This window comes from Anneissia japonica, unplaced genomic scaffold (genome assembly GCF_011630105.1).
Source record: "Anneissia japonica isolate Jap-2015-1 unplaced genomic scaffold, ASM1163010v1 scaffold724_len3256291_cov202, whole genome shotgun sequence".
NCBI classification, from domain to species: Eukaryota; Metazoa; Echinodermata; class Crinoidea; order Comatulida; family Comatulidae; genus Anneissia; species Anneissia japonica.
The window spans coordinates 732,282-743,239 of NW_022744966.1; the positions used below are offsets into that span (position 1 = coordinate 732,282).

Genomic DNA, 10,958 nt, shown 5'->3' on the forward strand with positions numbered 1-10,958 from the left:
AGTACGCGTAGTAATTATGACACAGTTGAACCGCCATACATGACGCGTAGTACGCGTGGCGGTTCAACTGTGTCATAATTACTACGCGTAGTACGCGTACTACGCGTAGTACGTGTACTACGCGTAGTACGCGTACTACGCGTAGTAATTATGACACAGTTGAATACTACGCGTAGTACGCGTACTACGCGTAGTAATTATGACACAGTTGAACCGCCATACATGTAAGTACACTTCTCTATGCCATGGGCGAATGTGCCGATGACATTCTCACGACACTAACAATCGACGAAACCACAGCAACCTACGATGAAGTGAAAACTGCCCTCAACGATTATTATGCTGTTCGTCGAAATACTATAGTAGAACGGGCGAAATTTAACAAACGCACCCAAAAGCCTGGTGAAAATGTAGATGCGTTCATACAAGACTTGTATAGGCTAGCAGACGAATGTAACTATGGTGCATTAAAAGAAGAACTGATTCGAGATCGAATTATTGTAGGAGTACAGAATGATACATTATCTGATCGTTTGCAAGCAAAGGCAAATATTACATTAGCTGAAACAGTACAGTATTGTCGCCAAGCAGAAGCACGGAAGCAAAGTCATGACGTGGTTCAGGGGCGGATCCAGAGATGTCCAAAAGGGGGGGGGGCCGAAATTTGGGTCGATCGAGACAACAATGTCCTAGGGGGTCCGGAAATTTTTGTGTTCTAGACGCCCGAAAATAACATTTGAGGCGTTCTGGGCTATCATTTTTTTCTTTTTCTTTCTTTTTTTCTTTCTTTTTTCTCTTTTTTTACCTCCCAAAAGGGGGGGGGGGGCCGGGGCCGGGCCGCCCCCCCCCTAAATCCGCCCCTGTGGTTAGAGGAGACTCGATGTCAGTTAATGTGAATTATGTTAGACAGTCTACAACTACATCACATACGGCTACCAAACACAATAAAAAAAAACGACCCAACCTCCAACACAAGAAAACACAAGCTCCAAAACGTCCACTGGGAAAACAGCCACACTGCAGTTGGTGTGGTCGTCAGCAGCATGACCGACGAGACTGCCCGGCAAAGGATGCTACATGTGGTAAATGTCAGAAACGAGGACATTTCAAAGCAGTTTGCCGCAGTGGTAGTACAGTCATCAATGAAATACAAGATATTGGTGAGTTACACTACAGCCCTTATCTAGGTGAGATAGTTACAACGGTGGACACAGATGATGATTGGTGTGTACATATAGAGGTGAATAACAACGTAACGCACTTCAAGTTTGATACAGGAGCAAAGGTGACGGTCGTCAGTGACAAGCTTCCATGGTTGGAGGAGAATATGCTAATGCCAACAGCGCAAGTACTACATGGGCCAGGTGGTACAAGGCTCCAAGTTAAAGGGGTCTAAAATATAAAAAGAAGGAAATTAGTGAATCCGTCTACGTAATCGAAAACCAATCATGCTTACTCCTCAGCAGAGCTGCATGTGTACGATTGGATCTCATCGTTCTGTTCTGTTCTGTTTTGCTACTCAGGGAGTATGGAATCTTAACTTTGTTACAGTGATTTAGTTCACTTTTTGTTTCCTGCCAATTCCCTGAGTTGACTATATGTGTTTGTTGTTCTTGTGTTTCTGGCAATAAAGAATAAGAATAAGAATAAGAGAGAATCAACAAGGTTCAGTCGACATCAGTCAGAGACCAGTTTCCAGCGCTATTTTCAGGCTTAGGGAAACTGAAGACGGAATACCATATCACTTTAAGACCAAACCCAAAACCAATGTGCCTATTCACTCCTAGAAAGGTACCATATCCTTTGCTTTCTAAAGTTAAGGAGATCTCTGGAATGCTCAAACAAGGAGTCATTTCTCCAGTGACGATGCCTACCGAGTGGTGCTCCGGCATTTTTTGCGTACCAAAATCCAATGGCAAAGTAAGAATTTGTGTGGATTTAACAGCACTTAACAAAAGCGTTCAGCGTGAGATACATCCTATGTCGTTGGTGGATGAAAGTTTGGCTAAGCTTAGAAGGCATTGATGGGGTGATCTGTCACATGGACGATATCTTGATCCAGAGCTCAACACAAGAAGAGCATGAAAAACTAGTGAGAGTGGTTTTACAGCGCCTACAGGAAGCAGGTCTGACGCTGATTGACAAGTGTGAGTTTGCCAAACATGAAATTAGGTTTCTTGGACACATTGTCAGCCAATCAGGGCTGAGAGCAGATACCCAAAAGACATCTGCCATCGCACAATTTCCAGCCCTACGAATATCCCTGAACTCCAGCGCTTCATGGGTATGGTCAATCAACTTGGAAAGTTTATCCCTGGACTTGCTGTACTCACAGAACCAATACGGCAGCCCTTACGCAAGGATAGTACATGGTGTTGGGGACCAGATCAAGTGAGAGCTTTTCAGAAAGATAAAGATGCTCTGATATCACCAGAAATCTTAGCTCACTACAATCCACAACGTCCGACGGTCATCGCAGCTGATGCTTCTTCATTCGGAATCGGTGCCGTCCACATTCAGATTCAAGATGATGGAAAACGCCGCCCAGTTAGTTATGCATCTAGATCTCTGAGTGACTCCGAACAACGCTATGCTGTAATTGAGAAAGAGGCACTTGCGGCTACATAGGCCTGTGAGAAATTTGCAGAATATGTACTTGGCCTAGATTTTACACTAGAAACTGATCACAAGCCTCTTGTTCCACTCTTGAGCACAACGGAACTTGCCAAGATGCCTCCTCGCATTCAAAGATTTCGCCTCAGTTTGATGAGATTCTGTCCTGAGGTGAAGCATGTACCTGGGAAAAACCAGATAGTTGCCGACGCACTTTCCCGTGCACCAGTTCATGCACCAGAGAAGGCTGATATACAGCTTATTGAGGAAGTTGAAGCATTTGCTGGCTAACATGTTCACGCACTTCCTGCCACACAGCAACGACTACAGGAAATCATGGCGGCACAAAAAGCAGATGAAGAATGTATGCTGGTCAGAAATTACTGCAAACAAGGTTGGCCAACATATATGCCACATTTACCACTTCTCCGACAATTTGGGAGAATAGAGGTCATCTTGCAGTGGTGGACGATCTTTTGTTGTATGATGAACGCCTAGTAATCCCAAAATTAATGCGACTAGGGATACTAGACTGTATCCATCAAGGTCATTTAGGAATTACCAAGTGCCGTCCTAGGGCTCGCACATCCATATGGTGGCCTGGAATGTCATCAAGCATCGAATAAATGGTTAACATGTGCTCTATCTGTGCTAAAAACTGCCTGGAACCAAAGGAACCACTTATGCATGGACTTATTCCAGTACAAAGGAATAGTATACTTGATAGTCACTGATCACTACTCCAGATGGATCGAGATTAAGAGACTAGGTGAACTGACATCAGAAGGGGTAATCATTTCATTGAAAAAACTTTTTGCACAACACGGGATCCCTGACATAGTAATTTCAGATAACGGTCCACAGTTTAGTGCCGAAGCTTTTCGAAAGTTTGCAGCTACTTATTGATTTATCCATACCACAAGCTCTCCATATTACACCCATCATCAAATGGAGGAGCAGCAAGATCTGTTCGCACCGTCAAAGGACTTCTTCGTAAGAATGAAGACCCATATCTTGCTCTTCTTTCGTATAGGTCAACGCCTCTACTGAATGGTTTATCTCTAGGTGAACTCCTGATGGGAAGACGACTTCGCACTCAATTGCCAGTTCTTCCACACATCTTACATCCAAGAGTAAGCACTAATGATCTCCATACAATTCGTCAAAAAGAAGACACTTACAGATCTAACCAACAGCGTAACTTTAACCAGAGACACAAGGCTAGATTACTTCCTACCCTTCAGGCTGGTGACAAAGTCAGGGTGAGATCCAACAGCAGAGGCAAGCGCCGAGATCGTGCATGGTTAAAACACACATTGGTACAATACGACGCAACCGAAAAGCACTTGTTCCCACACCAAAATACGAACTACAAGAACCGCTTGCACCGGAACTCTCGACGCAAGAGCCAAGTGAACAACAGAAAGTCACAGTCATCAACACAAACGTCTCAACAACCACACTGACAAGCCCTGAGCAGATGTCCGCCCAATTGTCAGTTGCAGTTGCCCAGACAAGAACTCGTAGCGGCAGGGTCCGATTGTGAAACCCAATCCCAAATACTACAGTGACTGTTTTAAATCATAAAATAGTTTATATTGATGGACTTTAATTGACCAATGATCTACCAGTTTATGATGCATGTTTAAAAGTTATAGACATTGTTGTCCTTTAAATATACAATGATTACTGAGTTTTGTTCATGTTAACTTGAGGACTATTATTTATAACAGTGTTTTAATTGTTCACACACACGAAAAAAACATGTAAGAGACATGTAACAAAATAATCAAAATAATAATAATGATATTTATTCTAAAACCAACAATCAATGTAAGACCTTAATACAGAACTATAATAATACATCCAGAAAACACGTATCATACTTAAAGGGGGGGTGTAGTAATAGCGCCCTCTAATACTCTAGGGAGACGAGTGACGTCTTGCCATGTTGTGTTATGTATTGAATAAACACGAGTTTACGTTACGAGCTTGTTTCACTCTTTACTATTATTGATTGATGCTACAAAGTCGTGCTCTTGTGTACTACATACGGCCATAAACTACAATATCATCAGCGATAATTTGACAACCCACACAGTTCACTGGTCGAACGACGTGTTGGAATAGCTCGGGGCTGAATTATTTCCGAACATTAAACGTTTGTATCTGTACAACCCAACATGAGTGACAAATGTGGTAACCTCCCTTGAGATACCCGGTTTCAATTCCAACTGATGCAATCCTTTGTTCAGACTGCAACTGAATTGTTTATTTATACAATGACCCCATAACAATCGATATAATATTGTTTTGAAGTCAGTGGTGTTATCCATTTTAAAACTGAGTTGCATATATTTAACCACTGTGTAAGTTATTAATAATACATTTATTTAATAAAAACAAAATTGGTACTGATCGCTAAAGGGGAGAGATCAGAGGTGGCGCCAGAGGGGGACTGGGGGTTATAGCCCCCTCGTCGGAGAGGCCTGGCCCCCACCCCCGTGTCGGGGAAGACGAGTACATTCCGTAAGGGAATAAAAAAAAAACTTATTTCAAAAATTTAGGACTTTGAATTATAAGCTTGTACTGTGACGTTGCCGGTGACGTGTTTTCTTAATCTATCGTAGCATAATTGGTTGCCTTGAAATTTACAAGATATTATTCTTATTCGTAATTTTGTTTTTAATACCGTAATTCACAATCTCATGGATTATTAAAAACCTGTATTTCGCCATGATGGGAGGATAGTAGGCCTATTGTAATGTAATACGGTGCTTTTTTTTAATAATATAAAATGGAAAACGGATTGAAAATAAGTTAGTTGGTTACATTGCATGCCTTTCTTTCTTGTTTTATTGAAAAATGTTCGGTTTTCGACATTAAAAAACATACATGAAGCCATATTCCGGTAGCTTGGTGCCTATCAAATAACTAATAAAAATTTACCAAAATTCATCAAACAGACCTAGGGCCTATCCGTAGCTTCCCTGGCCCCCAGCCAAGTGAGACTCACTTCGCTCGCCTAGCTCCTCCCCCGTTAGGAACTTTAGCCCCCTGTCGGGCAGATCCTGCCGCCATCATTGAGAGAGATATGTTTCGATATAATTCAAGATCCAATATATATATTGAATATAAATACAACACAAAAATGGATATCTTAAAATAAAATCAATACTGAATGCATATGGTAGTCCTTGTTGGCAAATTAAATCTTAAAACGACATAGAATAGCAAAATAAGTTAAACAAAATATATATATATATATTTATTTATCTTTTAAATCTCAGAAACTGTGGGAACAAATGAAAGAATAACAAAAGACAGTTTACGCAAGGATGCTATAAGGCCTACATCAGATGATATTCTCCCGTTCGCACGTAACCTGGGGCCTAAGCATACAACGTTCCTAAATCTTACTGAGCCAGTTTGAAAAGCTAAAGAATTATTATATTTTAACCAGAAAATACATATAATCTTAAAACATACTGTTGTTTAAGCAAGTATAATGTATTTTAAATCGATGTTTGCTAGCCTGACGTGCAATAAATGTTATGAGCGGTAGCACTGTTTCTATTTGTGTTCTAATTCCTGAATGCACTGAACCCGGCGAAAAAGCATGCTTGAATGAATCGGTGATTGCAGCAGGATTTCCAGACAGTCACAGACTCCACGGCCAAACACAAGCCATCTCACGGCCAAATTCGGCCAAACTTTTTTTCGATATCGGCCAAAATTCGGCCAGATTTTAATTCGATTAGAAGACAAAACTGGGTACATAATATTCATTTAAAATTCAAAAATTACAAGAAAATCCACTGTCATTTGTTTGAAATTGAAGAAATTAAATGATATACACAGGACCAGAGACGTATCCAGGGGGACCGGGAGCCGCGGCTCCCCCACCCTCCCCTTTGTACATAGTGTTAAAATGTTAAAGCTTGTTCTTGAGCCAATACAAATTCTTTCCTGGGATCACTCAAAATGAATAGCCTACTTCTAAAACATGTAAATGTGCATCAGTACGTTATACATATAGGCCTAACAGAACACTAAGGCCTAAGCGTGATTTTTAAAAAATAAATCCATAAATCTCAGGCCAGGATATAGAAATGTGATACTGATTGTTGAGTATGGTTTTTATTCTTTTGCAAGTTTCTTAAATAATACCGTACTACTACTAGTAATAATAATAATGATGACGATGATGATGATGATGATGATGATGATGATGATGATGATGATGATGATGATGATGATGATGATGACGACGATAGTAATAATTTATAATAATATTAATAACATTAAAAAGTGAAGAAAATTGTGCTAAATGCGAAAAAAGGTTGTGGTTTGTTGATCATAATTATTATAGTATAGTTAAAGCTTAGTAAGCTATAATTAGGCCTAAGTTGTCCTGGATATTAAGTAGAGCCCTGATAAAAGATCACAAGAAATTTGACTATATAATGGTGATGTGATGATGATGAATTTTACTATAGAAAAGTGTCATTTCCGGTCATCTAGAGGTACTAATTCCTCAAATTTTCTGACCTCAGCCCTGACCATGGTGGGGCTGAGGTGGTTGTGAAATCACGGTTTTGAAGTATGATAAAGTACATAATCAAAGACAATGTTTTATGCTTTGTTTTCTATGGTATATCACACACACATTAATACTATCTCTATGCTTGCCAAAAATCCCTGATAAAAGATCATGATAATTTTTTTTTTTGGCGCTTCATTATGATTAATGGTGATGTGATGATGAATTTTAATAAAAGTGTTATTTCTGGCCATCTAGAGGTACTATTTCCTCAAATTTTCTCACCTCAACTCCAACCATGGTGGGTCTCAGGTGGGTGTTGACTCACAAAATGTCCTCCCCCTCCACCTTTCAAAACAGATCTGTACCCTTCCCTGGGTATGATATTAAACTCCATCGAGTATGTCTTAGTGACTGCTGAGGCGAAGACATTTGTTTTTAGCATGTGATCTGGTTTTTCATACCCATTTTTCGTGATTATGACTATTTTGGATAAAAGAATGTTTTGAGCAGAGGTGGATTCAAGGCCCCCCATCATGTTTTAAGGGGAAAAAAGAAAATATAGGACTATTCAAATTTAAGTGTGAGAGTGTAATTTCCGGCCATCTAGAGATGCCATAATCATAAATTTTCTTACCTCAGCCCCAACCATGGTGCTGAGGTGGGTGGTTCCTCGGTCTGTGATAGTCCCTCCCTGGTTCACCTCTCTTTCGAATTCCTGGATCCGCCACTGTTGATTTATTGTATAATTATTGTTGCGCTTATTTATAATGCGTCTATTGCAATTTTCACTTTATTATCTCAAAATAGTCCTAAGAACGTTCAGAGTGCGCTACTTCACATGTAGATTCGCCCCCTGGACCCCGCCGGGGTCCTACGTAATTCGCATAACGGCTCCCCACCCCGCCCCCCCCCCCCACTTTCAAAATCCTGGCTACGTACCTGCACAGGACAATGTCAATCTTTCGATGTTTTTGTTTTTATAATTAATCACAATTAAATGCCCAGCTACATCATAATATCAAATATCTATAATTTAAAGTCACATTATTAAGATCTAAATTTGATTTAAATGTATTAATTGTAGTCGATCTATAGCAATAGTAAGGGCCTGTTATGGAATCTTCAACGAAAAATCCGTGGGTCTCTTTATAATTAGAATGAAAGTTGCATTAGTATTAGTAATGTAAACCGGTGTTAAGACCAGGGGTGGCGCTAGAGGGGGGGGGACAGGGCCCCTGACGGGGAGGGACAGGGCCCCTGACGGGGAGAGCTTCCCCTCCCCCGGTCGGGGAGAAAACCACAATTCGTCGGGGAGAAGAAAACAATTTATATGTATTTTGCACATTATTAGACTCTACAATCCTATACAAGCCTTTGAAAACCCTAAATTTCCGGGGGCGAACCGCCTGGACTACCTTGGCAACATTTTAAGTGACGCTCTACCACGCCCAATTTGATCTCGTCGGGGATACCTTCCTCCTCGTCGGGGGAATCGGCCCCACCGTCGGGGGAATCTGGCCGTCAAAAGGCCAAATGGCAACCCTGGATTACAGGGCCTACCACTGGACGGCCCACAACTTGGTCACGTCCTGAATCATCCCGAGGTGAAGCAAAATTTGCATGTTTAAGTTATGCAAGGTTTAACCAATCAAGAGCGTTTAATTGACATCACGTGACAACATGAAACCGTGGCGTATGCAACGCGAAATCTTCACTGTTGTCCCAGTCCCTAATCACAGAAAAAGTATAGTATGGAACGTTATGCCAATAAGTAATATAGAACGCCATTGGTGTTAAAATAGATTTATTTTTAATAGTTTTCACAAGACAAAATTAGGGACTGGAACCCTACGGGGTGCCATACGCAGCTAAAGTCAATGTTAAAATCAAAATGTAATTGCAAAATTCAATGTCTAATTTATTAAAACATAGGCGTAAATTTCTCAAAATGTAGATCTAGTTTTTCAAAATGAAGTTCTAATTTTTCAAAACGTAGTTCAAATTTTTCCAAATGTAGTTCTAATTTCTTTAAAATGTAATTCAAATTCAAAACGTAGGTCTGACTTGATCAAGCGCTCTCTCCAAATTATATTTCAAAATGAAAATCAAAAACCCTGTGTGGTTTGAAATGCATTTTACAACAACACTAGAAATAGACTTTTGCTGCGTATGGCACTAGACTTGCGAAATGTAAATCAAAACTAATCAGCCAAGCATAACGTGGGCCTGTTTCATTAATGATGGGGGAATCATTTTTCGCTGCTGTCCAATGCCGTGAACAACGCTTCCCAGTTCGTCTGCTAATTTTTAATGTTCAGGGTACCGCGATCACAAGTTCAGGCCCGTAGGCAGGTGGGGGGGGGGTGCGGACGCACCCCACAAATTCCAACAAAAGGTCCACTTTTTAAAACCTATGATTTCACAAAATCGTTCCTAATTATTACAAAATTCTATAGCATGCATTGCATTATATATTTGCCAGCGTATCTAACCGTTGATTTTTAATAATGTGGCATGAAATTTGTTAGAAATTGATACGCGTCTCCGGTGATTGCAGATTGATCTATATAATATGAAGAATGTTATCTATAGGCATGCAGATGTACAGGACATAATAACGTTACTTTTTCAGGTCCCAAAAACACCCAAATTAATGAAAATTCTAATGAAATATTCATGAATTATGTGTTTGAGAAATCTATTATGTAAGACCCTCAAAATGCTACTTTGTCACTTTTCTCACAAACCCCCTCCAGGCCTCTGCCCCTGGACCACCCAATTTCAAAAAATTTACTTTTAAAACATATTATTTCACTAAAATCGTTCCTAATTATCGCGAAATGCTATAGTATGCATTACATTTTTTTGCCCGCTCTTTTACCCGTTGATTTTTAATAATGTGCTGAAATTATCAGCTCCAGTGATTGCAGATTGATCCATGTCATCTGTAGGCCTACAGATGTAAAGAACATGAAAAATTACAATTTCACAGTGGTGGATTCAAGGGAGAAGAGCCCCCTAAAATTATAAAAGAAAATTGAGAAAAAAAGAAAAATCATAATTGTCTGAGAGTCCCCTTTCCTGCATTTTGAGGTGCCATAATCATAAATTTTCTTACCTCAGCCCCAATCATGGTGGGGCTGAGGTAGTATTGACTTTCTGTCTCAAGTTCCTCCCTTCACCCCCACCCTCTATTTCTGCTGCTTTTACTGTAGGTCCCTATACAATACTCAAATGAATGAAAATTTAAATCGCGATATTACAAATTAGGGATTTTGAGAAATCCATTAAAAAAGGCCCTCAAAATGCTGATTTTTCAGAGCTTCCAGAAGATTTGCCCCACCCTCACGGGGACCCCTAGGCAGTCGCCCATCGTAAGGTCCACTTCGGTTGCAAAACGCACCTCCCCATCGAAAATCCTGCCTACGGCCCTGCCCTGCTAGGGATTATAGGCTAGGCTTATGTGGGCTGGGATTTGCAACAAGGTCTTGGACTATAGGCCTCTATACTATAGTAGGAGGCCTGGGTCTAGTCTAGGCCTATAATATAGTAGAGCGCCAGGGCCCCAGGCTCGGGCGGCCCCGACATTGTACTTTAAAAAAAATATAATATAAACTATAATACCCTAGTTTCATTCAATGGGGCCCATTTCATTCAATAAAAGCTGGGTTCTGATGTTTGAGATCATGCTTCTGATTTTGTGATCAATCTGCTTTGCACAGTTAATTTTTCAATCTCCAGCAAATTTTAAATAGCATCCTCTTTTTTGGGAATGTAAGGAAATAGATAGTGCTTTCCC

The 10,958-nt window shown here is 40.4% G+C and overlaps 1 protein-coding gene across 2 annotated transcripts in view; it reads right to left on the reverse strand.

Annotated features, from left to right (window-relative positions):
- The window catches only part of LOC117119837 (dual oxidase-like), a 51,611-nt gene that overhangs the window by 34,287 nt on the left and 6,366 nt on the right, over positions 1-10,958 (reverse strand). The window lies entirely within an intron of this gene.